The sequence below is a fragment of the Lingula anatina genome, chromosome 2 (genome assembly GCF_051362555.1).
Source record: "Lingula anatina isolate TDL-2025a chromosome 2, LinAna3.0, whole genome shotgun sequence".
NCBI lineage: Eukaryota > Metazoa > Brachiopoda > Lingulata > Lingulida > Lingulidae > Lingula > Lingula anatina.
In genome coordinates, this window is record NC_141768.1 from 30689713 (window position 1) to 30716354 (window position 26642).

A 26642-nucleotide genomic window follows, 5' to 3' on the forward strand; every position below is an offset into this window, starting at 1 on the left:
TAGTTAAACGTTAATATTTTTAACAAATCTTGTCCAATATTTGTGAAATTTGGATAGATGATGCATAACAACAATAAAAATCTGTGATAAGCTCATCAGTTGACTGTGTCTCATGAAATAGATTTTTTTTTGGACAATAAATTTGAGAAAACTGACAATAACACTGAAACAACTGCCAAATTCCATGGCTTAAAATAGTTAAATGTTAATAATTTTCATAAATCTTGTCTAATATTTGTGAAATTTGAATAGATGATGCATAACAACAATAAAAATCTGTGATAAGCTCATCAAGATGATGATTAACAATAACAAAAATCTGTGATAAGCTTAACTGTTGACAGTGTATAATAGAATTGTAGTTGTTTGACATATTGTATGCGAAGAGTGAGAATTATCAAAAACATTTCTTTTTTCAATTTCACAACATCTAATTAGCTTCATATTAAACATCAAATATTATGATTTGAGTTTGTTTGTGTAAGAGATGACAAATTACCCATAATTGTCCTCTGGAAAACAATATATACCCATTTAAGACATCTCCTTACTCCTTAATACCAGATGCAGATTCCTCCTTACCATCCGTTGCTGGAATTGGAGTTTAGCACACCATTTGACAATGTCCTAAAGCTTCCCACATACCATCATGAGACATAGCATTGCTCTTGCTGTTGTCTTTTGCTGCCTGTTTTTTACTATAGGAATTAGCCATGACTAGACAGGAAGAATCAGTTCACCAAAAAAGCCACCACGCTGTATGGAAAAGGTCACCTGGAAAAAGAACAATATATTTGAAAAAAGTGAAAATTTTAAAAATTGACAAATTTCACAGACTGAAATAGTTAAACATTAAGAATTTTTATAAAGTTAACCTTAACAGTTGACTGTCTAATAAAAGGATATTTTCGGTACATATAAATTTGAGAAAACTGAAAATTACATAATAAGACTTCCAAATTCCATGGCTTAAAATAGTTAAACATTAATAATTTTAACAAATCTCGTCCAATGTTTGTGAAATTTGTACAAGTCATGCATAACAGCAATAAAAATCTGTGATAGCTCATCAGTTGACTGTGTCTCATGAAAAAGATTTTTCAGAGCATATGAATTGGAGAAAACTGAAAATTACATTGAAAAGAGTGCCAAATTCCATGGCTTTAAATAGTTAAACGTTAATAATTTTCACAAGTCTTGTCCAATATTTGTGAAATTTGGACAGATGATGCATAACAGCAATAAAAATCAGTGATAAGCTCATCAGTTGATTGTGTCTCATGGAAAAGGTTTTTTCAGAGCATATAATTTGGAGAAAACTAAAAATTACATTAAAAAGACTGGCAAATTCCATGGCATAAAATAGTTAAATATTAACAATTTTGACAAATCTTGTCCAATATTTGTGAAATTTGTATACATCATGCTTAACATCAATAAAAATCTGTAAAAAGCACAACAGTTGACAATGTCCAATGAAAAAGGTTTTTTCAGAGCATATAAATTTAACAAAACTGAAAATGACATTCAAAAGACTGCCAAATTCCATGGATTAAAATAGTTAAACGTTAATAATTTTCACAAATCTAGTCCAATTTTTGTGAAATTTGTACAAATAATTCCTTAGATCAATAAAAATCTGTGATAAGCTCATCAGTTGACTGGATTCAATGAAAAAGATTTTTTTTTTTTTTTTTGACAATATATTTGAGAAAACTGAAAATATCACTGAAAAGACTGCCAAATTCTAAGGTATAAAATAGTAAAACGTTAATAATTTTGACAAATCTCGTCCATTATTTGTGGAATTTGGACAAATGATACTTTACAATAATAAAAATCTGTGATAAGCTTATCAGCTGACTGTGTGTAACAGAAGTGTAGCTTATTGATAATTTGTATGAGAAGACTGAGAATTATCGAAAACATTTTTTTTTTTTCAATTTCACAACATCTAATTAGCTTCATATTAAACAGCAAATGTTATGATTTGAGTTTGTTTGTGTAAGAGGTGACAAATTACCCATAATTGTCCTCTGGAAAACAAAATATACCCATTCAAGACTTCTCCTTACTACCAATACCAGATGCAGATTCCTCCTTACAATTTGTTTTTGGAATTGGGGTTTAGCACACCATTTGACAATGTCCTAAAGCTTGCCTACCATCTACTGTAGGCATGGATGACACAATCCATTGCTCTTGCTATTGTCTTTTGCTGACTGTTTTTTCTATAGGAATTGGCCATGACCAGACTGGAAGTATCAGTTCACCAAAAAAGCCCCCAAGCTGTATGGAAAAGGTCACCTGGAAGAGAAATGTACAATGTATTTTAAAAAAAAAATGGAAATTAAATTTTAAAAAGTGATAAATTTATCAGACTAAAATAGCTAAACATTAATAATTTTGATAAAGTTGGATTTAAAAGTTGATTGTGTCTAATGGAAAGGCTCATCTGGAAAAAGAACAATAAGTTTGAAACAAGGCAGCAAAGCTGTCAAATGTACAGACAAAAAGCAGGAAATAACAAAATAGGCTACTGTCAATTCTGATGTAAAAGTACATTATGTTAAACTGCAAATTCAACATCAAATTTTAATTATGCTCAACTGGTAATACCAATGTAAGTAAAATGTGTAACAAGCATAAGGCTTCAGGCCCATGGGAGTTCAAGTTCACACTTTGAAAATGTAAAACTTTCAGAAAAAGAAGTCAATTAGACTGCTTTTCCAACTCGAGCTGCATTTTAGTCCTGTGTTTCTTTTTTAAAAGTTTGACAATCATAAGTAATATGGTTTTCCCATGATGGTCATCATGGCAGCAATACCCAAAATTGTGTTTTCTTCTATTTTGATGCAATATTTCATAATGCTTAACAGCATAAAGAATAAAAATTTTAATAATAAAATATACGTATCGTGGATTTTCAGAAAATGTGACTAGCATGGGTCTTCAAGCCCAAGGTGGTTCTAAGTCACACCTTGAAATTGCCAATATGTGAAAAATTAAATTTTCACAAAAAACTGATTAACTGCCAGAAAAATTTACCAAATAGACTGCACTGCCTAATGAAACTGTATTTTAGTCCCATGTTTCTTTCCTGTAAGTTTGAGAACAGTAAGTGACATGATTTTCCTTACATGGTCATCAAGGGAGCAGTGTCCAAAATAGGGGTTTCTTCAAATTTTGATGCAATATTACATAATGTTTAACAGGATAATAACCATCAATTTTTAATAATAAAATATTAGTATCATGGATATTCAGAAAATGTTCCTAGCAAAGGTCTTCAGGCCCATGGAACTTCAAAGTCACACCTTGAAAATGCCAAAATGTAGACAAGACAGCACCGTCCGGAAATGCTTTTTTTCCATTTTTAACAATTTTTTAACATATAACAAAATTAACACTTTACTGCCATTTTTATATGATCAACTAAGAAAATTGATGAGATGGGAAAAATATCAATAGAACAGTGTTTAATGTCCAATTTCCTCCATTCTGAGTTTCTGAACATTGTGAATGAATGAATGAATCTGACAAACTGCATTGATAAGAGTTTATTTCCATTTTTGAACCATTATTATACAATACATGATAACAAGCTTACCATCATTTTTTCATAATCAACTAACAATGTTGTAAAGATGCAGGAAATGTTAAACAAAGACTTTTACGTATCTTATTAGTTAAATAATGAGACTGTAAACATGCCTAAGAATTGAATCTGAGGAAATGTGAAACAAGACAGTACTGTTATGAAATGGGTTTATTTCCATTTTTAACACTTTTTTAACATAAAACAAAATTAACAGTTTACTGCCATTTTTATATGATCAACTAAGAAAGTTGATGAGATGTGAAAAATATCAATAGAACAGTGTCAAATGTCCAATTTCCTCCATTCTGAGTTTCTGAACATAATGAATGATTGAATCTTACAAACTGCAATGATATGAGTTTATTTCCATTTTTGACACTTTATTACACAATACACAATAACAAGTTTACCATCATTTTTACATAATCAACTAACAATGTTGTAAAGATGCAGGAAATGTCAAACAAACACTTTTACGTATCTTATTAATTAAATAATGAGACTGTTAACATGCCTAAGAATTGAACCTGAAGAAATGTGAAAACACAGCATAACTTATAAAATAATGGCCCGATTATGCTGATTTTCGAACTTGACCTGCGTTTTAGTAAGATTGATTACGCCTGTGAGTTTCATGACAACAGGCCTATCGGTTTTCTTTGAAATGTGTTAACAGTGTTGCATATATGCTGAAAAGTGAAAAAACAGCATAAATTCTACAATAATGGCCCGATCATGCTGATTTTCGAACTTGACCTGCATTTTATGAATATTCATCAGCTGTGTAAATATAAAGCCAAAAAGTAAAACTGTCTTCCACTTATGGTGTTAACACTGAAAGTGGACGGCGACAGCGACGGCGACATGAACGGCGACGACAGTCGCAGGTGATGGCAATATGTACAGACACATCTGTGTCTGTACATAAAAAGTGAAAATATTGCCAGTTTTCGAGATATAAGGGATAGAAAATTTGCAAAGCTCAGTTCATGGTGAAAATTAGGTCAAAAGTCAATTTAAGGATCACAGTTAGGTTGGCAGTATATGACATCCCATTCAAGTTCAATGAGGGTAAGAAATACTCCCCCTTAATCACCAATCACGAAGAATTAAAACAGGTCAATCACCAATCACGAAGATATATTCAGGTCAATCACCAATCACGAGGAATTAAAAGCTATCGCCATTCATCAAGATAGAAAATTGCTGTACTTGCAGGAATGCAAAGAATTCATAACATTCCCAGAATAATTAATTTCGTATGTTGAATGACATGAATCATCTGTTTAGAGATATTCAGCCATTCTTATTGGTCAGGATTCCCGTGACAGAGACTAAGGCGATGATATACGAATAGAACAGGAAAGTAGCAAACTACGACTTTCTAGAACAAATTCCTCTAATGCTAATTAAACATTTTTACGAATCATGTTGATGAATTCATACCAATTAATAACGCAGAACAAAGAAGTTCCTGAATCACGTTTCACGCAGAATATTGCGCTCCAATAATGTACCATGCTCGAAAAATAAGGCCAGTCATGTGTAACGCAAAAGGTATTAATTATGGGTGTATCTTTGCCAGTTTTGGAGACATGAAGATTGGAAAGTGCAGTTCATAATGAAAAGTAGGTCAAAGGTCAATTTTAAGGTCACAGTTAGATTACCAGTATATGACTTCCTTAGTTCAATAGTAACTATGGGCATATCTCTGCTAATTTTGGAATAATTCACATTTCATTTTCACCACTGAATATTGCAACTTTGTATTTTTTTATATAGTGCAATGAAAAAACCAGTGGAAAACAAAAAAAAAAAAAAAAGGACACCACCTCCAGTATTACATTTGACAAGTTCTACAAAAAATGCAAAAAACAAAAGGTCTCTAGCTTTTACGGTTCCAGAATTAGAGAGAGTTTTCAGTTTCCATATCTAATGATTGCTTCTCCCATGAAAATGCACCGATTAACCCCAAACTCCCAAAGATGAAAGGAGTTGCTGATTGTAATCCCTCACTATAATATGACAGCTTAGGTCTGTGTAGTTTCTGAAAATTGGTACAAACAATTGATCATCAGCTGAGTTTATTTTTCCAAATGAAAGTCATTGACATAGAAACTGTAAAGGTAAAAGTCAGGCTCTTTAAGTTTATTTATGATAACTATGTCACTTATTAAATTTAGTGCTAATGATTTAACTTATGGTACTTTTCAAAAGTTTTAAGTTTTTGCTATAACATACTGAAACAAACAAGAAGTATAGCTTTCAGTTTAAGGTTGACAAAAATAGTTTTCTGTTATTAATTTATGCAAATTAATCATGACTTCCAGCCAGTTGTGGATAACTGCAAAATGGACTTGAAGGTCATTAAAGATGGATCTGTGCATCCAGACCAACCAACCTTTAGCAAACAATTAGAGGAGCACCTTATTGGAGCTACTTTCAAAGTGAGCCATGTGGTTGCACACTCAAAGTACAAGACTGAGGTTACTAAAAGGGATTCCATCCAAGCTATGCTTGATAATCTTAATTAATATTTTGATTTTAAACCCATATGATATTAATTGATTTCCCCAATACATTACAAGTTGTGCCATTAAAGATTATGAGTTTTCTTCTATTATTCATTCCTTTTAAGTACTCACTTTGATTTATAACAAATTTTATGACTTTTTCAATTATAGCCAAATATTATTATGTGTAATTATTTTTAAATCAATAATTTAATTTTTCTTTTTATTAAAAAGAAGTTTTTACTTTGTGTGCATCTTACAATTTAGTTCTGTATTGTATTATTCCCAGATTCCCTGACCAGGAGCTGATGTCCTCTTTCTGTGTTTTGGGGATGAAGCCCATTTCTCTACTCAGTCAGGATGAGCTGCTGTGTTGGGGGGATGAATCCATGGAAATGCTGATATCTCACTTTGGGGAGAAAATGCACACAATGAATTCAAAGGAATCTGTGTCCAAGACCCTTATTGATGCTCAAGAGGTGAAGAAGGAATGGAGAATTGTAAAAAATGATCTTCTCACTCAGTGTTACCCAAGGCATTCAACTGCAAAACTCTGGGAATTGATAGCTACTGATCATAAGGATCAATTTCCAAATCTCATAATGTTAGCCTCTTTGGCACTGGCACATCCAGTGCACACAGCGGATTGCGAAAAATTTAATTACAACTGCACTAAGAAATAGACTCAATCCAGAGAATATTGATGCACTCATGAGAATAAAAATAGAAGGAAGGGATTACTTTGATTTTGTTAGTTGTCTCAAAAAATGGAGGCAAAAAAAGCAGAGGGTTATTTTCCACAATCATAAGTAAACTGACTTTGCTTTTAAGAGACAGTGTATGAGAATTAAACTGTTGTTTCTGTCAATAAAACAGGCCCTCCTGATATGGATGTGGTTTGAAACATCACTAAGGGTTTTATTGTTATTAAAGAGAAAAAAAGTCAGACTGAATTATAAAAAAAGAATAAAGCACCAAATCAATATGTAATTTACCTCTAGTATTACAATATTGATAACCATCAAATGTATTAAAACATGATTACCAAAAAAATCCCACTCATAGGCAAAAATCCCACTGCTTCATTTCCAGTGGGATAAAATATCCCTGCATTTAGCATAGTTACACTCCTCACATATGTATATATTTGACATGAGGACTATAATGGAAGGGCAGCATTAACCCTCTTTGCCACCCAAAGGCACTTGTGATGACACAAAAACGTAAATTTAACTGATGGTTTAAAAAGTATAAATTTACGAAAATCTTATACGTGTAACACAATAGAAAAAAAATTATCTAAGTTATATTTTGGTAAATTTGATATTGATCTTTAAATTTGAAAAAAGGTTCCTTTATTAGTTCAATCTTTGCCAGGTCCAAGTAAATTTTTGAATAGACTAGACATTTTCACCTATTGCATTACTATTTGTAATAACAAGACAATGACTCTGTCAAATTTGTTTTTAGAATCATCATATAACAGTTATATTGAATAAAAAATTAGATCAAAAGTCACCTATCTGGCACATACCTAGTGTCATTATTATTTTCTTAGTCTCTTCACGTAGCCAGTGCCAGCTTGCAAGGTCTATAATTATACATGGCACGGGGCTGCAATACTGAACAACCTATTTTCTTGTGTGAAAACTAGGCAATGTGTTTGACCGTAGATGATCTATTTCACTGGCCAGTCATTTTAAACTAAAAATGAAATAAACATAGAATCCAAGTGTAGAATGGGTCAAGCAGCAGTTAGTGAGTAGCAGATAATTGCTCCTTACCCCAGGAAAATTCATTGGGGGGAGGGGAGGAGGAGGAGGGTTAGATCCGGTGGAGAACTTCTTTAACTACTAGCAATAAACTCAATAAATACCATGGGCAGTTTTTAAATAATGTGACCTTTAAAAAGTTTGAATCAATTGCAGTTAAACAGTATTACACTCATGACATTTTGGCTATATTTTTAGCTTTTCACTTTTACTTTTTTTTTAATTAGCATTTTTTTTTTCGAGTTATGAACAACCTTGAGACCCCTATCTCAAACAATAAGATGAGAATTATGAAGTTTTCAAAACATCACCCAACTATTCTGAAGATAAATTGACAGGGCTTCAGCTGACAGTGGTGCAAATTTTAAAAGTCACTTTTATCCGGGAGATTTGGTAACCTGTACGGGTGACGGGGAGATTCATTCTGTATTCAGGAGACTCCCAGAGAGTCGACATGTATACAACAAGCCCAAATGAATCTCTCTGACGACCAAGTTTGACTTCAGGAAAACTTGAATGACTGAACGCCGTTTTGTGTTGATTAGATCTATGATTTTGTAACATAATTACCAACTAGAGAAATGGCAATGCACCAATTGTATTGTATTGTCATTAGTATATCATATTGTTCAAGGTTATGACAATCTATGTACCAGTACAGAAATAATTAAATAAATTGAATTGAAAAAAAAAATAAATTGAAAAAATGAAAGACACGTATGTAGATAAGATTTGTTTGTTACCACAAACCAGAAGTCTTAGAGCATTTATCAGAAGGGAAGCAAATAGGCTTTATACTTACCCAATAAACTAAAATGCACTCTTCTTCGATTGTGTTAACTTGCAAAACTACATGTATTCTGCTGTTTCCCATGCCAAAAAAATCTTCACTGCATCTGTAAGGCGAGATGCCAGTGGCGATTGAATGGGAGAAAATGACATTTTGTTACGTTGTTAATAATCCTAGATATATTCCATAACGTACGAAATGCTTGAAAATATTTTCCCGTCCGAAAGAACGTCTGTTGATGAAAAAAAAAAAAAAAAAAAAGACCCGCAGTGAAAACACAATCAACATATCTGTCACAACTAACACACTATATCGGAGGAGAATCGGCGCCCATCAAGCGCATCAAAGTTCAGCGCTACGTTCAAGCCAAGATCTTCTGATTTTTAGTTCAAATACAAATTGATAATATTTTGGTTGAAAAGGATTTGAATTGGTCATTATTTAAAAGGATCCCAGTGTTCATTATTTAAAAGGAAAAGAAGTTATTTTTTACACTCCCTTTTTATTTTAATTTTCTGGGATGGTAGGTCTACCGGTATTGCCCGATATATAGATCCAGGATTATTTGAGGGGGGGGGGGGGGGGGGGGTCCGCCGCGGATGCTTTGCTTACTCGAACTGATGACGTAGCAGCAGCTTTTTTGGACTGAAAACTGTAAGATCGATTTCAAGCAGATTTCCCTCACCTGAAGATAATATTCATGTGTAATGTGGGGCTCAGCTAGACCAGTTTTATTATTTCTCCAAAGCGGCCGAACTCCCAACCCCGAAGTACTGCACACTGCACTACACCTACGTGTAGGTGAATGTTCACATTTTCTCTTTCCGGTTGTAAAGACGACGCACACCAACATATCATAATGTGCAGCGAGGAACCATAGATATTGGTTCACTATGTGTCTTATCCCGCCCCTCCCTGTATTGTAACCTTGATTACCCTTATATACACAAGCAAGCTGTCTGTAATTTCAGTCAACTCTATCATTTATGGCAGCAGTTTCAATAAAATATAGTTTAGGACTTCCAGGCCTTATAAAAGAAATAGGCGTTTAACGGTGGGGGGGGGGGGGGGGGGGGGGGGGGGGGGAGGGGGGGGGAGGGGGGGCTCGCATACGTGGAACCCCACCTTCAAATAATCCTGGATCCGCCCCCTGTGTAAATCTGTCGAAGAGGAAATGCGTCGAAGAGAGCCAAGGCCCCCAAGAAGTATAAATTTGAGCGGGAGAGTGCAAGGGAAGTCTTTATTTGAGTAGTTAAAAATATGTATATTATCACTAGCTGGTGAAACACTACATGTATTTCGGTCTAATTTTATCACAGGTGAGGTGAAAATAACTTAGCTTAAGATTTGGTCATTAGAGAAAAAAATATCTCACATGATGAACTTCTGAGAGCTGTCTGAAATAGAAATTAAAAAACCAAGTTTTCAGCTCACCGTATCTACACCTGAACAAAGTTGATCAACCATGCCAGATTAGGAATGGGAGGAAAAAATGTCAAGTTCGAACACATGCTCATTCGCCGCCACTTTGAACTCGACTGCTGGGATTGTGTGATGGGCGGTCACACTTGCCAATACTTCCATGTATCAGTGAATAACCAGTTATCATGCACGAATGTTAACAGTTTTTCTTTACGGATGACAGGCCTCAGATGCGAAGCCGACCCTCGCCCCCTCCTCCATCCCCTTTGACGTGGGGTTCGGGGCCCGCTGAAGGGTACCGAAAATTTTTGGTATGTAAGAGGGCGAACAGTGCCATTTGCTACGGTCTAGAACTATGATTAAGCTAGTCCAGAGAGGAGTATTGGTGTGGTTTAATATCCAGGAACTGAAGGGGGGGGGGGGGGGGGGGGGGGGGGGCAGGACCCCCTGAGACCCCCCTAAACCAGCCACTGCTCAGGCTGCAGTGTTTTGCCTGTGCTGCGGTCTCGGTCTCATTGTGACGACTAGCACAAAATCCATGCGTCGTGCTTACGGACGGCTTACGAAAGGTCTCAAAAAGTGTTAAATTTCGACCAGGTTTTTTGCGCTCCCACAAAAAAAAAAAAAAAAAAAAAAAGAAGAAGAAGGAGAAGAAGAAATAGAAGCCTGTCCCTTCCTGTGTTGATGTGAAAAAAGTGGGCAGGGGGCTTTTAAACAAATTCATTAAATTAAACCAAGAATTTCAAGTCTTTGATTAGACCAGCCCGACTTATTCCTATTCACACGTAATTGAAATCTGGAGTTTTTATACTTATGAAGTACTACAAATATATCGCATATTAAAGCTCGAAAGATTGTTAACGCATTGCATAAAATTGTTTTCAGTTTTAATTTGTCAGTTTTAATTGTGTAGTTTATTTGAAAACAACAGTTTTCAAGCACGCTCCTGTCAATATACAGAGACGGGCTACTTATTGACCCGGCCCTTTATAAGGAACGAACAAAACCGGTAGTTTTTAATTTTACCTGGTTTTACCTGGTCACTAACATCATTATCTCGGCCTTTCTCTCTCCGTAGCTTATGAAAAAGTTGGCAAGGTTTTACTTTTTATACCATTCGTTCTCTAAATGACCCAAAAATATTCATCGGGTGTAAAAGAACGAGTATGATTAAAGTAATATGTTCAGTTCGTATACGAAGTTCCGATTTCGTACGAGCACCAAAGAAAGGATCATGGAGCAACAAACATCGACAACAACGTTAATTCATGTATAGTCATTTTACATCATATCCAGAAAAAGAATGACAACTGATTTTAGTACAATTAAAAACGCCTGTGAAAGAACCCGGGACTCTTTCACATTGTTAAATTTCAGTCTCTCGGTTGAAATAAAAAAATCTGATGTTTTTTAACGCGCTGCAAGAAAAAAAAAAAGAAAAGAAAATGCCCTCTACCTTCAGAATGTTACGACATGTATTGATATAGACAGGAATGTGTCAAATTCAAACAGGCTAATTCAGCTTTGATGAAAGCTGTTAATCGCACACGACTATGAATGACAGTTTTTTTAAACAAACGTCAAACACAATTACTACACTCTTCTCTCCGAACATGTAAAAACCCCTATATCCTTTGATAGACAAGATGCCAATCAAATTCATTAATTTTAATAGCTGCTGTCAAGTAATAACAGCTTGATTGGCAGGTTATATAAACAAACGTCAATCACAATCATTACACGGTGGATTACTATAGTCGTCGAACACATTTAATTCAAGCTTCCTACACCCTTTGATTGACAAGGTGCCAATCCAATTTAGTTAGTTTTGATAGTTGCTGTCAAAAATAACAGATCGATTGGCAGGTTATATAAACAAACGTCAATCTTCGCGCACTGTGATTTCTCTCGCAGTGAATCAGTGAGTACGCCGAAAGACAGCGCTAAAATCTGAAGTTATAGTAATTAAATTGCAAAATATTTCAAGAGAATATGTGCAACATGTTTCCAAAACTAGTTCTCTTTTTGAACCCTTCAGCGTCTCTAATACGACAATCTAGATTAAAAACTATTTTGTAAAAAGAAGAATTTAGCAAAAGAAACCAATTTAAAAACAGATTCAAGTAAAGAAATATGACATTTGACGTTATTCTGGAGGTAGCGCATGGGTCATTTCGTGCGTGGAAGAAGGAAGGATAAATGTTTTTGCATTATGTGTGGAATATTGACAGGTTCTTTTACTGTCAAAGACTTTCTGCAAATAAATAAATAAATTAATTAATTAAACGATACTAATTAATCTTCATTAAAGGTGACATTCGTGTTGTGGTTGAGGTAAGTGGTTTAATTTTTGCGGGGGTAATTGTCAGCAAGGACCTGTTATAATAAGATACGTGGATGGGAAAGAAAAATATAACTGTTAACAAAAATATTACTGTCCTATTTAACAAACAAACCACTCTTGTAACTATTTGTTGGTTTATTTCACTGCAATAAAGCGTGGATAAAATAGTTCAAAACGCCCTCACAGTGCCCTTGTTTATGCGACTTCAGCTGCTGGGGTTAGGTGAAGGGGTGAGGACAGGTGTGATTTATTTTTCAGAAACCGAAGAGTCATGACCCCCCCCCCTCTAAATCGCCACTGGTTTATTATAACTAGCCAATCCTCCAGTCATTTCAAGCGGTCAATACACGTCTTCAACACATATCTTAAATCACATGATTATTTGACATGCTATTACAACACTTACAGGACATTCAACTTTATCTTATATAAGACTTTAAAGCGATGCATGTATTTAATTTCCTCGAGAAATGATATTTTGACATAGGGGGCCCGGTCCATATGTAAAAACAACTTTTAATACGCGGTAATATTCTGACGTTTGTCTTGTCTCAACATGGTTGTGACGTCTACCACAAAATTGATGGAAATGTGCTAGATGTGACAAGCCGTTGGCCGCTGTAAATGCATATAGTAGGCCATAATTACCGATTTTTAACCATTTACCTAAAACATCTTGTAAAAGGGTTTTTAAAGTGCGTCTTTTTGGTACTTCTGTTCCTCATCTACTGATACGCATAGTTGACATTGTAATATAAAGTTTTTCATGAATCTTTTAAATGCAGTATTAGTTGCAAGGTATACTATCAACACACAAGACACGATGCATTTTTCACTTGTGTCCTTCATGTACGACAAGACGCAACACCACATACAATGCGGGATTTTTTCATGATTTGGTATAGCGGAACAGCTGGGGAGGAAAGGAAGAAATTAGCAAACGTTGTAAAAACTGCAAGCAGGATTATCGGACAAGATCTCCCCAAGCTGGATGATATTTTTAAGGACAGGATGGAGAAAAGAATTGTCAATACCATGAAAGACGCTTTCCATCCTGCATCCTCTCTTTTTACTTTTTTACCAAGCAACAGTAGACTTTTAACTTTTAAAGGCAGTAAACGCTTTTTAAACAGCTTTTATCCAAGTGCAGTGACGCATTTTAATTTGATCTCAAAGCTAAATTCTTAATTTATTTATTTATTATTTTATTATTTTACTCTGTATATTGCTCCAATGGAAAATGATTTCCGATTTTTATAATTGGCTAAATAAACTCTTAACTCTTATCTTACTTATTCAGTGGATCTAAGAGGGAGGGGGCCACGTGCCCCTCCCTTTATACCTATAACTTCTGAAATACACATTTTCCCAATCCCACCCCTCTTCCACGCACATTTGCACTTTTGCACTTCTTCTAGCTATTCTCAGATCAAAGTAAAATGATATTATAAGTAATTGTTAAGTAAGTTACTCTACTAAAATTGACATCTACTAAAAACAATTTTTACACGCGGTATATTTTGGCTTCTGTCCTGTCTCAACATGGTTGTGACGACAACCACAGATTTCATGGAAATGTGCTAGATGTGACAAGCCCTTGGCAGCTGTAAATATGTACATATAATAGGCCATTAAATCAACGGTTTTTTAACCATTTATCTCAATAAAGAATATCGTTAAAATGTTTTAATGCATGTCTCTTGGCACTTAAGTTCCTCATCTACCGATCAGAAAATAACAGAAGACAAATGTTGAATGAAAGTTGTTCATAAATCTGTAATAAGAAGTATTACTTGCAATGTACATGTATATTACCATAGCGCGAGACACAGTGTGTTTTTATTTGTATCATACTACACTGTTTTACATTTGCCGAACGAAAAGAGACATTTTTATCCTACATCACCCTTCCTCTTTCAACACAAAGTCTTAGATCCCCGAGTGAAATACCTTTAGGTTTTGGTGACATGATGAGAATTTTTTCTCTTCGTCGAGGTACATGTACATTCTATTTCACTAAAGACTGGAACCCAAAGTGATGTTAGCTGGTACCTCACGACAACCATGATTATATTTTTAACCGAATATGCTTATCACGAGTGTTGCATCTGAATTTTCTTGATTATTCGTTGCATGTGTTCATAGAAAGTTAATTTTCAGATAACTGTTTAGTCTGCTATAAAAATGAAAAATATAAATAATACATATAATTTTTATAATGAGATAAATGAGTGTGTTTTAGTTAAAAAGTCAAAATAAAGTCAACTGTTAATTTGCTGCATTTTGATTGCAGAAAAAAACATGTAGTCACATATATGTTCCCTGAATTTGACAGTTTTTGTTATTTTCTACAACTATAAATCGCAAAACCTTGTAATTTTAAATGAACTGCTCATTGTAAGTGACGTGGCACAGAAGATCACTCCTAAATACTCACACGGCTATATCTATAGATTTTAGAAAGGGTCATTCTTCTAAAACTTTCTTGAATTTAGCCAAGAAAATGGCCTACTTAGAACTCGTTGGCCCAAACGTAAAAGGTCTGGAATAATTATCAAAACTAGGTTAACTTTTGCCGATTAATGTGATTTCGGAGGAAATAAAAGTCCTGGAATCATGATGAAGACAAATGTTAAATTTTCTTGCTTCATCTTTGTAGTGCTTACATTTTCTTTGTACCTCTGTCATATTACTCCGTTGCTATTTTGCTATTAGGCCTATAGAGAGAGCGAGAGAGAGAGACGCTATTTCTACATAAAACTTAAACTGCAAATGAGCACAAAGCTTAATTTTTTGTGAAAAAATGTATTTTTTTGTGTAATCTGTGTCAACTTTACATTATTTAAGTCGTCATTTGCCTTGCATATCCTTATTATCCTACTGGTTAAAACAAAATAACAAAGATTGAGATGAATGTTCAGTGACTCAGTAATATACATAAAAATCATGAATCATCAAAGAGAAAAAGCCGTCTCCGAGACATCTGGACACATCAAATGGAAACTTTCTACTTTCTCACAGAGGGGTCATGCCGATACTCCCCCGCACCGTTACTCCCCCGCACCGATACTCCCCTGCACCGATACTTCCCCTTAGTAAATTTTTGCATTATGCACATTGATACGACCCCACACCGATAGATCCCCGCATCGATAAATCCCCTCTAAAATTGCCGTTATACGCGCACCGTTACCCCCTCCCCCACACACCGATACTCCCCCGCATTGTTGTTTCCCCGCACCGATACTCCCCCGCATCATTACTCCCCCTTTGCAATTTCCACGAAACTGAGGGTCTGGGTGACAGAGAGTCAACCCTCCATTTAATTATACAGGTTAGGGTCAGTCTACGTAAGTGGATTAAAATCTAGGGCGGGGCTTACCTATGCAAATTGATGGGAACCGGACTGTCTATCATGGGAGAGTCTGTCACCTCACATCGATATTGTTTCACATATAGATTTGATAAATTGGTCAACGAGTCGGAAGCACGGCCTACATTGTATAAGAAATACTTTTTTCAAATGGAAAAACGCTTTGGATATTGGTGAGATATGTGGAAAAAAAATGGCCGCAGGGAAATCCTTGATGATGTTGTTTTTATGCTATTGCGTATACAAATCTTAATTGCTTAAAATTGAACATCGGTATTGTTCAAAAGAGGCCGCAAAGTTCCTAAAAAACTTGGACGACAACACATTAGCCTCGGTCACAACCGGCCGAACGGGCTCTTACGACCCGTTTGAATCCAAATTTTGTGGAGAATCATCCCCAGAAATGCACTGCATGACGTCACGCTTAGCCCACTGCGCATGCGTGCACTTTTAATGAGTTGCTAGATTGCCATAGGAAAATAAATGGGTTCGCGATTTGTGGGTAATTCGTGATAATTGACAAACTAACGGCCTGATGCCGATAGACAGCAAGGCTGTTCTATGCTTCAAGCAACTCCTGACCAAATATCGCTAGGGTTTTTAAAAAAATTCTGTTGTACACACGTACTAAGAAGTTTGCCGTGTATTGCCTAGCCTACCCTCAGCAAAACGCACATATTTTCAGAAATAGTGATTTTAGACGGTAGATTCACTCAGAAACAAAGACAAACTAATTCGTTGCCGATAGCTCCAGCAGATAGCAGCACCATACAGAGTCTGATTAAAAACTTTCATGGCAATTGAAGAACTTTTAACACTGTACAAAAAAAACTTCGCATCCGGGACCCCCCCTTCAAGCAATCCTGGGGGAATATTTGATTTGGTAGCTTCAATTATATTTTTCTATTATTAATATTATCAATCGATTTGATATCAAAATACAGATTAATCAAAATCACCACCTTTGAAATCTCTGATTTGAGCATCACTTCCTGTCAGCTTTATTACTAAAGACAATCTCATTTGCAAATAAGAGAAAAAATCCGTTTTTATCTTATGCTGGGTCCTTTACATATTTTTTTCATTATTTTTAAAAAGTATTGTTCCTTCTTTACTGACACATTTATAGATATTTTATCAATATGAGTAATTTAATAATTATATAATCATAAAAACAACACATTCCAGACGTGAATGACGTAATCTCTCCCAAGTCATAAAATTAGTAAAATAGCGCTGACTGGTGAAGTAGGTCAATTGCCTGTGTTATTCTCGGGTTATTCTCCCATACGATTATTGATTTTTTCTAACGTGGAACATTTAAGGGGGAGGATGAAGAGAGAGAGAGGTGTCGAATTACCCAAAATATTTGGCATGCCTAGAATAACTGAAGGTAAAATATACTGGAAAATTAAGAAAAGTTAAAAAGCAAGATGCATTCATTCAATTGCAGCGAGTACAAGTTTACAGATATTATGAGATCTTTGTATTTCATCTGCCTCTCCCTAAAATGACGCTGACCGCGTTAACTCTTCCGCTCCCCGGAAACGCAGAGAATCCAGCGCCTAGTGGCAGCATGAGACATCGATACCGGATACGTGCACACAGTAGCTGGGGTGGGTTAGGAGGGGGTTAACCCCCCCCCCCCCCCCACCCCCCCACCCCCATACACACAGATTTCCAACCACACGTCAGTATTCAGCGGAGAGAGTGTGGTGGACTAACATTATATACTTTCCTTCAGCTCGAGGAAGACAGTACCAGGGACACTCAGGTAAACAGATTAGAGATGTGGTCAGCAGTGAACTGGATGCAATGGTCATTGTCACTGTCAGTGGGTTTATATATTGATATTATTATTATTTGATCTATTTGGTATCAATGCTATGTTTATCAATATCTTTCTGGGATCAGGCATGGAATTTCTGTCACCAGATTTCTGTTATGTCTAAAAGTTCGCTCTGGGAATCTGCAGAAAGGATGAAAAAATCAGTGTACGGAGAGGAATAGGAAAGATTTTTCTCACTGAACTACTTTTTCATGTTTTGAAGACAACATATTTTATTCTTAGTCTGCAGAACTGACTTTTTAAATGCATTCTTTTATTTTGCCGGAAAAAATAATCAAAATTTTAACCAGTACACTAACACATGTAGCTGTATTGTCACATGCCTGTGGACAGTGTCCAGGTAGATAGCCACAGTTAACACCTGATGACAGCATCCAGGTCTTGGAATAGTAATTATAGTTAGGAAAATGTGACATGATTATATTTTAATGTTTTGATGCAGGAATATCATTTTCTTTGCGTTGGTTATCCTACACATGTACATATTGTATTTTATTGAAAAGAAAAACTTTGATTTCTTTCTAAAGAGAACTTAAATATGACCTTGTTTGATTTATATTTATAGCTGTATCAACAAACAATTTGTAAATGGAGAAGTTATTTGCATTAAAAAAATAATATAATTGTTTAGATAAACGTTTTTTTAATTCAGTTACTTTATTTTCAGGAAGTTGACTCTAGATGGCAGCGTTGATGTTTGTGACAAAACGATAGATGCAGATGAATGTATTGAATTTGTTCTCCAAAAAGAGGTGAGTAATCTAAAAATAATGTCTTATTTTCAGTAAATTGTAATAGATTTTATTAAAGGTGCTGAAATGTCAAGCTTATTATAAAATGCTTATTACAGCATATAAAGGTTTTGCAAAGTCATAATTTTCAAGTTTATATATCTTTTAAACATCTTTCCTCATTCATTTCTGATCTTTAAAAGAGGTTGACAGTATAATCTGATTTAACCTAAAGGTGAAGCGAAATCATGGTGAATTGTATTGAGACAATTGCAAGCTGTCTTGGCTGCTTTGGGCCCTCTTTAACATGTTAATTTCTGGTTGTGAAATTTTATGAGTTTTTGACAAAAGTGATTGATTTATGATAGTTTTTATTATCATATTGGGATGGGTATATCTTTGATGTGCATCTGTACATACACCCATGGCATCAGCTTTAAGTGTGTTGTAGTCTCAGTGGACCACCAGGTAACTGTCAGACAGGATTGGTTAACCATTGTCTAGTATGGTATAAGCATGGTTTACCCTGGGGAAAGGCTGTTTTGTGTCAACTTTCTTGCCAGATAAAGAGTTGTTATCTCTTTATGTACTTGTGCACATTATGGAAAAGTGATTGTGATTTTGCTGGTGAACAAAGAAATATTGCATTAAAATCGACAACAAACCTGTTTTGTAGACTATTATAGCATTATTATTATCTGCTTTATGACTGTATATTGAACAGCTTTGCTGCCTTGTTTTCAACAATTCTTGTTATTCAGTTAAGAAGTGTCATACTTTTTCAAACAAAAATCAAATAATCAAATGTTTCTTCTTTGAACTTGGTTCTTGCTTAGACCTCTGCAGTTCATACACCCTGTTTTAATGCTTGTCATAAACATTAAACAACATTTAATAAAAAAAGGGCCATCCAACATCACTGCACCCATCACTCAGTAGGATGCACTTCTTGTTCGATTAGGGTTTTGTGATCATTTTTATATATAATACCCAATAAACAGCACTTCTTTCAATTTATTGTCATTTCTTTTTCAATTTTTCTTCTAATATTCAAGTATTTGATATTCACTGGTATCACTGTTTTAGCTTCGCAATATACAATGCCATTAAAGAACCATGCCTGTTTATTCTATACAACCTATACAATATGGGTTAAAGTTATGAGGGACGAAAATCATTTTGGTCACTTTACCACTGTATAACACCAGATAGAACTTTATCTTACATTACGTAGTTTCTCTTGTGTTAAAAGAATGAACATTTAGATAACAATGATTGCTGTTTTATAATGGGAAGACATTGGAAATTTTGATTTCAATTGTTGCCAGACATGCTGAAACTGTCGGTCTGATTGGTCATGACCGGCAAAATTTGTCTGGACTGGTAAAAAATTGGACTTGGTCGGTCCAAAGGACCGACAAGAGTTTTAAGAGTCGCAATTTTGAATTAACAGTCACCATTCGACATACTTCACTAATAAAATGATATAAAACCCAAAGCATTTTTTCCCTTCCATTTCAAACCTATCACATTCACAAATAAAGTAAGCTACCCTAATGTTACTGGTAGTACCTGTCTCAAACGAATAGGGTGATTTTTGGTCCGGCATATTTTTCATTACTGCCGGTCCAAATGTCCGGCCATTCTGAAAAGTTTTCAGCAAGTCTGTGTTGCTGTTGTATTATACATAGGGACCGCTCAGAATGAGAAGAGCCGAGTGCTAGTTAGGCCATGACCTAAATATGGCAGACCTACATATGAAAGGAAGACCGCTTAATCCTGTAATGGACTCTCTACCTCTCACATGCCTCACCACATGTTGTCAGTAATTAAATCTCTGTACAATTCAACAGTTGCAGTTGCATTATGGGAATATATTCAGCATTGTGACATCAGCAGTTGCAGTTGCATTATGGGATTAAGCATTGTGATATCAACAATAGCAATTGTATTATGGGAATACATTCAGCATTGTGACATCAGCAATTGCAGTTGCATTATGGGAATATATTGAGCATTGTGACATCAGCAATAGCAGTTGTATTATGGGAATACATTTAGCATTGTGACATCAACAATAGTAGTTGCATTATGGGAATAAATTGAGCATTGTGACATCAACAATTGCAGTTGCATTATGGGAATACATTTAGCATTGTGACATCAACAATAGCAGTTGCATTATTGGAATACATCGAACATTGTGACATTTGCATTGTGGGAATACATTGAGCATTGTGACATCAACAATAGCAGTTGCATTATGGGAATACATTAAACATTTTAACATCAACAACTGCTGCTGTATTTTGGTAAGAGATTGAACATTGTGAATTACTTTTTTCACTTGCTTAGTTTATTATTCAATCATATTGTTTCTTTGAATTTATTATTTTTACTGTCTTATGTACAGACACATCATGCCTGTATATGTAGCCATCACCTGCATCTGTTGTTGTTGTTGTCTTAAAGCTTGCATAGCTGATATACAGGTAGAATTCGAAAACAGGCATAATCCCACCAATTTTTTTTTAGCATGTATGCAATACAGTCAATACATTTCAAGGAAAACCGATAGGCCTTTTGTTTTCAAACTTACAGGAGTGGCCAATGTTACTAGAATACAGGTTGAATCTGAAAATCCACTTATTCAAACTATTCTTCTGGAAGTAATGCTGATATATTTTTTTCCATAACTTTTATGCTGTATGCAACACTGACAACACATTTCAAGGAAAACCAATAATGTTGTCTTCAGGAGTTAATGCTTTTTTACAGCATATATTATAATATATGCTGACAGACAACACATTTCAAACTTACAAGACTGATCAGTATACGTAGTATTAATATACAGGCCAAGCCTAAAAATCAGCTTGATGGGACCATTTTTCTTCAATTTATGTGTTTTTTGTTTTATTTCTCAGCATATAGTATATGGAATAAAGATAACACCTTCCATATAAAACTTACAGGACTGAATGTGACTTGAATACAAGTTGAATTTCAAAACCAGCCTCATCGGAGTTTTTTAATGTTCAGCTATTTTTTTGTATGCATATATCTTACTAAAATGCAGGTCAAGTTCGAAAATCGGCATGATCAGGCCACTATTTTAGTAGTTATGCTGTTTTTTCACTTTTCAGCATATATGCAACACTGTAAACAAAATATAAGAAAAACAGATAGGCCAATTGTCATGAAACTCACAGGAGTGGTCAATCTAACTAAATCACAGTTTGAGTTCAAAAATCAGCATAATTGGGCCATTATTTTAGAAGTTAAGCTGTTTTTTCACATTTTCTCAGATTCAATTCTTAGGCATGTTAACAGTCTCAATATTTAACTAATAAGATACGTAAAAGTGTTTGTTTGACATTTTTTGCATCTTTACAACATTGTTAGTTGATTATGTAAAAAAGATGGTAAACTTGTTATAGTGTATTGTGTAATAGAGTTTCAAAAATGGAAATAAACTCGTATCATTGCAGTTTGTCAGATTCAATCATTTACTATACATGTTCAGTAAAAAATAGTGAAAATGGCAGTAAACTGTTAATGTTGTATTTAAAAATTTGAGTTAAAAAATTGTTAAAAATGGAAAAAAAAAAAATTTCAGAACAGTGCTGTCTTGTTTACATTTTGGCATTTTCAAGGTGTGACTTTGAAGTTCCATGGGCCTGAAGACCTTTGCTAGTCACATTTTCTGAATATCCATGATACTAATATTTTATTATTAAAAATTAACGGTCATTATGCTGTTAAGCATTATGTACTATTGCATCAAAATAGAAGAAAACACAATTTTGGGTGCTGCTACCGTGATGACCATTTTGGAAAAACCATGTTACTTATGATTGTCAAACTTTAAAAAAAGAAACACGGGACCAAAATGTAGCCCGAGTTGGAAAAGCAGTCTAATTTGCTTCTTTTTCTGGAAGTTAAACATTTTAGTGAAATATTCATTTTTATCGTGTTGGCATATTTATTGTGGGAGCTCCCACGGACATGAAGCCGAATGGTACATATTTTCTACATGTCCATGCTATTTATAGTCAATAATCAAAAATTGGTAATAATTATTCAGTAATTTACTAGTAATGTTACATCAAAATTGACAAAAATCTTTTTGCACTGCTACTACAAACATTATGAAAAGAAAACTGTGTTACTTATTATTATTTTTAACTTACAAGTATGATTTTTACGATTGGCATGCAGTTCAAATTAGAAAGCCAGCTCAATTTATTATTGAATTTATGCAATTTTGTGTGAAATTTTCATTTTTCTCATTCTGGCACTTTCAAAGTGTGAACTTGAACTCCCATGGGCCTGAAGCCTTATGCTTGTTACACATTTTACTTACATTGGTATTACCTGTTGAGCATAATTAAAATTAGATGTTGAATTTGCAGTTAAACATTATGTACTTTTGCATCAGAATTGACAGTAGCCTCAGCTTTGCTGCGTTTTTTTTTTATTATGTAAAAAAAGTGTTGAAAATGGAAATAAACTCATTTCAATATAGTTATGATAAGGTTTATTTGGGTTCAAAGCTGAGTTACTGTGGAAGTATTTTATTCACACGTACTTGAATGAAGTCAAAGATGTGTTGGCATTCATTAGGTGTGTGTGAGAGGTATCTTCCAGAGTTTCTCAATGGAAAGTCAAAAAAGATATTGTCAGTACATGTATGTAAAAATGTAATTTTGACAACCAATTTGTAATAAGTATCTGACTGAAACTGAATAAAGCAACCTTTTTGATTTTGGAACTGAGAAAGTATTTCTGTTGTTTCTGTCACTGGCATCACTAGCTGATAGTTATCTCTTGTTGTCTGTACATTTCACAATTTTGCTGCCTTGTTGTAGCATTGTTGCAAAAGATTTTTTTGGTGTTTGTATATTTATTAGCTTTGTTCTCAAGTTTTAATTATTTTCTTTCATGACAAATGCAAATAAGTTTTAATTATTTCATTTCTTTGAATTTTAGTGTATGGAAAAGGATGTGGTACTGGGTATATTGTTGAAACAGGGGAAGATGGACTTGGAGAACTGATATGATACACTATAAGATGTGCTATCCAGTAAGATTGCAGCTTCATCCAGTCACCCCATACTACAGTACTGTTATCTGATGTGCTTTACAAAGTGTGGCTGCCCAAACCATCTCAGAGCTTTTAACTACTGTATAACCTGTAGAATGTGTCAAGGTCATGAGGGAAGACAGGTAAGAAAATAATTTTGGTCACTTCATCACCTTATAATACCAAATAGAACTTTGCTATGTATATTGTGTTCAATTTGGTATTTCTTGTTGTTGGAAATTTATTGAGAATTTAAACAACAGCAATTGCTTATGTATTATGGGAAGACATTGAACATTGTGGCATCAACAAATGCTGTTGATTTATGGACACTTGGAACTACTTGGGATGTCTCGCACACTCCACAATAACCTCGGACATGATATGATGGCATCCATAGCATGCTTTGAATATTAGGAAAGGAACTACTTTCAGTCTCATGCCCAAATGACACATGCGAAGGCTAGTTGCAAGTTAGGATCAGGTTTGGATAGCTCAGAGACGATGTGCAATTTCATTTTATCTGAATAGTCTTTATGATACTCCCCAAAAATTGGATTTTAGGGAACTTATCCCTCTGGTGTATTGACTCTGGTTGAGTGAAAAGGCAGTTCCAGCAGAGAAATGTACCAATTTGATGCATATTCCTACACTTATCGTGTACGTGGTTTGTATGGAGCTTGTGGAATCAGCTGAGGATTGCCATTTGGTATATTTGAAGACACTGAACACTGTGACATCAACAATTCCTGTTGTATAATGGGAAGACATTGAATATTGTGACATCAACAATTGCTGTTGTATTATGGGAAGACATTGAACATTGTGACATCAACAATTGCTGTTGCATTATGGGAAGGCATTGAACACTGTGACATCAACAATTGCAGTTATATTATGGAAAGACATTGAACATTGTGACATCAACAATTGCTGTTGTATTATGGAAAGACATTGAATATTGTGTCATCAACAATCGATGTTGTATTATGGGAGGGATTGAACATTGTGACATCAACAGTGGCTGTTGTATTATGGGAAGACACTGAACATTGTGACATTAGCAATTGCTGTTGTATTGTGGGAAGACATTGAACATTGGGACGCCAACAATTGCTGTTGTATAATGGGAAGACATTGAACATTGTGACATCAACAATTGCTGTTGTATTAAGGGAAGTCATTGAATATTGTGGCATCAACAATTGCTGTTGTATTATGGGAAAACATTGAACATTGTGACATCAACAATTGCTGTTGTATTATGGGAAGACATTGAACATTGTGACATCAACAATTGCTGTTGTATTATGGGAAGACGTGACATCAACAATTGCTGTTGCATTATGGAAATATATTTAACATTTTTATATTTTATATTTCCATAATACAACAGCAATTGTTGATGTCACTACAATTGCTGTTGTATTATGGAAATATATTTAACATTGTGACATCAACAATTGCTGTTGTATTATGGTAAGACATTGAACATTGTGCTGTCAACAATTGCTGTTTTATTATGGGAATACATTGGGCATTGTGACATCAACAATTTCAGCTGCATTATGGGAATACATTGGGCATTGTGACATCAACAATTGCTGTTGTATTATGGGAAGACATTGAACATTGTGACATCAACAATTGCTGTTGTGTTTATATTTAACATTGTGACATCAACAATTGCTGTTGTATTATGGGAAGACATTGAACATTGTGCTGTCAACAATTGCTGTTTTATTATGGGAATACATTGGGCATTGTGACATCAACAATTTCAGCTGCATTATGGGAATACATTGGGCATTGTGACATCAACAATTGCTGTTGTATTATGGGAAGACATTGAACATTGTGACATCAACAATTGCTGTTGTGTTTATATTTAACATTGTGACATCAACAATTGCTGTTGTATTATGGGAAGACATTGAACATTGTGCTGTCAACAATTGCTGTTTTATTATGGAAATACATTGGGCATTGTGACATCACCAATTTCAGCTGCATTATGGGAATACATTGGGCATTGTGACATCAACAATTGCTGTTGTATTATGGGAAGACATAGAACATTGTGACATCAACAATTGCTGTTGTGTTTATATTTAACATTGTGACATCAACAATTGCTGTTGCATTATGGGAAGGCATTGAACACTGTGACATCAACAATTGCAGTTATATTATGGAAAGACATTGAACATTGTGACATCAACAATTGCTGTTGTATTATGGAAAGACATTGAATATTGTGTCATCAACAATTGATGTTGTATTATGGGAGGGATTGAACATTGAGACATCAACAGTGGCTGTTGTATTATGGGAAGACACTGAACATTGTGACATTAGCAATTGCTGTTGTATTGTGGGAAGACATTGAACATTGGGACACCAACAATTGCTGTTGTATTATGGGAAGACATTGAACATTGTGACATCAACAATTGCTGTTGTATTATGGGAAGTCATTGAATATTGTGACATCAACAATTGCTGTTGTATTATGGGAAGACATTGAACATTGTGACATCAACAATTGCTGTTGTATTATGGGAAGACGTGACATCAACTATTGCTGTTGCATTATGGAAATATATTTAACATTTTTATATTTTATATTTCCATAATACAACAGCAATAGTTGATGTCACTACAATTGCTGTTGTATTATGGAAATATATTTAACATTGTGACATCAACAATTGCTGTTGTATTATGGGAAGACATTGAACATTGTGCTGTCAACAATTGCTGTTTTATTATGGGAATACATTGGGCATTGTGACATCAACAATTTCAGCTGCATTATGGGAATACATTGGGCATTGTGACATCAACAATTGCTGTTGTATTATGGGAAGACATAGAACATTGTGACATCAACAATTGCTGTTGTGTTTATATTTAACATTGTGACATCAACAATTGCTGTTGTATTATGGGAAGACATTGAACATTGTGCTGTCAACAATTGCTGTTTTATTATGGGAATACATTGGGCATTGTGACATCAACAATTTCAGCTGCATTATGGGAATACATTGGGCATTGTGACATCAACAATTGCTGTTGTATTATGGGAAGACATTGAACATTGTGACATCAACAATTGCTGTTGTATTATGGGAAGACATTGAACACTGTGACATCAA

General features: G+C 34.7%; 2 long non-coding RNA genes across 2 annotated transcripts in view; one reads left to right on the forward strand and one right to left on the reverse strand.

The window, feature by feature from the left end:
- Nucleotides 1-457: 457 nt before the first annotated feature.
- On the reverse strand, nt 458-10434 carry LOC147763564 (uncharacterized). The gene is made up of 4 exons (XR_015333258.1): nt 10111-10434; nt 8689-8782; nt 2166-2307; nt 458-774 (listed from the first exon to the last, which is right to left on the reverse strand). It is a non-coding gene; the product is annotated as an uncharacterized LOC147763564 (long non-coding RNA).
- Nucleotides 10435-17464: 7030 nt separating this feature from the next.
- Nucleotides 17465-26642, forward strand: part of LOC106170156 (uncharacterized) — a 37078-nt gene continuing 27900 nt past the window's right edge. The window contains exons 1-3 of the long non-coding RNA XR_015332828.1: nt 17465-17589; nt 18332-18416; nt 23388-23624. This is a non-coding gene — a long non-coding RNA (uncharacterized LOC106170156). The remainder of the gene's footprint in view (nt 17590-18331; nt 18417-23387; nt 23625-26642) is intronic.